This window comes from Citrus clementina, unplaced genomic scaffold, assembly GCF_000493195.1.
Source record: "Citrus clementina cultivar Clemenules unplaced genomic scaffold, Citrus_clementina_v1.0 scaffold_7, whole genome shotgun sequence".
Lineage (NCBI taxonomy): Eukaryota > Viridiplantae > Streptophyta > Magnoliopsida > Sapindales > Rutaceae > Citrus > Citrus x clementina.
In genome coordinates, this window is record NW_006262075.1 from 11011585 (window position 1) to 11014800 (window position 3216).

Consider the following 3216-nt stretch of genomic DNA (forward strand, 5'->3'; position numbering starts at 1 on the left):
AGTAAACAAAACACTCATTTTATTTAATAAATTTGTAAAAGTATAATATAAGAAAATTTAAAATAAAGAAGAGAAAAAAAAAATCTCTTCTTATTAACTACACTTCTTTATAAAATTCACTCTAAATTTACACTAAATTTCTCTAGGAAATTCACCTCTAAAATTCTACACACGGAATTGTCAAATCTCTTGCCTTTATATAGGCAAATTCTAGGTTGATCAAGTGTGGGCATTTACATGATATTTTTGGTGAACTTGCAACCACAACCTTTAAATGACCTTTGATAATACAAATACAATTCAAGGGGTCCAAAATTGCAAGTATTGTCATGCATTATAAAACGGTTGATTCAACATAATCAATGGCTATAATGAAATCAAATCGGGATCCTCCATTGGAATTTTTTTTTTTTTTTAATTCAAAGTGGTTGAACCACCAAAATTGATGAGTATTAAATCTAGTGTAAAGAGGTACATGTAAGCTTAGACACAAGGCATGATACCCAGCCTCTTAAAATTAATATTAAATAAAACGGCTACCTATTCTTCCAAAAGTTAAAATCATAATTTTTACTTTTATTTAATTAATGTATACTTTCTAGTATTAATCATTGATGAACAATTTTTTATTTCATCACCGTCAAGATTGCTTTTATCTTATACAAATTTGTTTTAAACCTTTAAATAGTTTCTAACGACTGTATAATTTTATCTGTCCTTATTTTTACCTCTTCTTAACTGACTTCAACTGTTGATGTGAGTATGTGTATGTTACACTCAACGTAACATAGGGTTACCCGATTTTTAAAAGAAACGTGGCCATCTGTTACTCCTTGGATCACTTGCTTTTAAATCAAATAATTACATGAGATAAAGACAAAACGCACACTATAGTGTTACAGTTACCACATAGACATGGCTGTAGAGGCGCAAAAAAAATCTATTTGTTTAGTCACTGTACCCTTTTTCATTCATTTCGTCCGCTTCCAAATCCTCGGGGAAATTTACGAAAAATAAAAATGATTTTAAGAAATTTCGTCCACTTCCAACTTCAAATAAAATAAATAAATAATATCCGGTAATGGTATGACAATTACTTCGGAGAAAACACTGCCCACCAATTTTCTTCTCGGGCAGCGCCTTTGTCACATTCGAGTCAATTAAAATCGTATTGAAACTCTTTTTTTAATTATATTTTTATTTAATATTAAAAATATTATTTTTTAAATAATATTCTTTTTATTTATGATTTTTTTTAATTTCTAATAGTTTTCTCACTCTTTTCGACTTAATATTTATATTCCTCTCTTAAATTTTTTTTTACTATTTAATTTCTAAAGAAAAAAATTTAAAAAAAATCAAAAAAAAAACTTTATACTTAAAAAATAATGAATATTTTATGGGTTTAATATAATTTTATCCTCCCTATAAATTTTGGGTTTATTGAGTTAGCAATTAATTTGAGAATCCTTAAAAAATTAGTTGTAAAGGGATAAAATTTTATTTAGTTTATTTTTTCCTACGTTGTATCTTAATTAAGTTGTTATATTTATTATAAGAATTTTGTTTTGGCTTAGAGGATTACTTCTTAAATTTAAATTATTTTAGTGATAACAAAAAAATTTATATCGTGCAAATAAAATAAAATTCAAAAGAGAAAGAAAATGTAAATAATTTTATTTTATTTAAATTTATTCTTAAATATAATTGTAATATAATAAAATTTTTATGAAATTAATGAAGGAGTATCAATAGTCGAACTCATTATATTTTTTGTAATAAACTATTTTTTTTTTAAAGAAGAAATGCTTTCATTAAAGCAATTGGGTGAATACATTTATGATTTGTAGGGGAAAAGGTCCCCTCCAGACACAATCATCACTGCATGCTAATGCTGTATTGGCTATAGCATGTGCCATTGCATTACGTTCCCTTGGAATGTGCTGGATTACAATCATACTCTCTCCCTCAATTTTGCTTTGGATATCTTCAATGCTCCAAAAAAAATCTCTGTTCTACTGCTCCTCTTACGCAGCACCAAATCAACCACCACTTTTGAATCCGATTCGACAGTCAAAGGGGTCCATCCTGCATCTTTGGCCACCTCGATTCCCAGGTTAATAGTGAAACAAACAATTTGTAAAAGTATAATACAAGAAAATTAGCCACTATGCCTTTACTCATCACATTCGCTTAAAAAATTAACCACTCATATTAGTAAATAAAATATTTATTTTATTTAATAAATTTATAAAAATATAATATAAGAAAATTTAAAATAAAGAAGAAGAGAAAAAAAAGAAATCTCTTCTTATTAACTACACTTCTCCATAAAATTCACTCTAGATTTACTCTAAAATTCTCTAGGAAACTCACCTCTAAAATTCTACACATCGAATCATCAAATCTCTTGCCTCTATATAGGTAAATTCTAGGTTGATCAAATGTGGGCATTTACATTATATTTTTGGTGAACTTGCAACCACAACCTTTAAATGGCCTTTGATAATACAAATACAATCCAAGGGTCTAAAATTACAAGTATTGTCATGCATTATAAAATAGTTGATTCAACATAATGAATGACTACAATGAAGTCAAATCGGGATCCTTCATTGAATTTTTTTTTTTAATTCAAGGTGATTAAACCACTAAATTGCTAAGTATTAAATTTAGTGTAAAGAGGTGCATGTGAGCTTAGACTCACGGCACGATGAAACAGTTATCAATTCTTCCAAACGTTAAAATTATAATTTTTACACTAATGGTAATCATTGATGAATAATTTTGTATTTCATCACCGTCTAAATTGCATTTATCTTACACAAATATGTCTCAAACCTTTAAATAGATTCTAACCACTATATAATTTTTTCTGTCCTTTATTTTAACAGAAACGTGGCCATCTATTGCTCGTTGGATCATTTACTTTTAAATCCAATAATAACCTGAGATAAAAGACAAAACGCGTACTATAGTGTCACAGATGCAACACATACGTGGCCGTAGGAGGCACAGAAAAATCGATTTGCTTTGTCACTGTACGCTTTTTCATTTGTTTTGTCCACTTTCACATCCTCGAGAGAAACAACACAAATAAAAAAGATTTTAAGAAAATTTGATGCTTTGTTCGCCGAATCTCTCCACTTTTAAATAAAGTGATTGTCGTGATCCTGAATTGATCATGTGATGCCGAGCGCATCTCATAAAGAATGT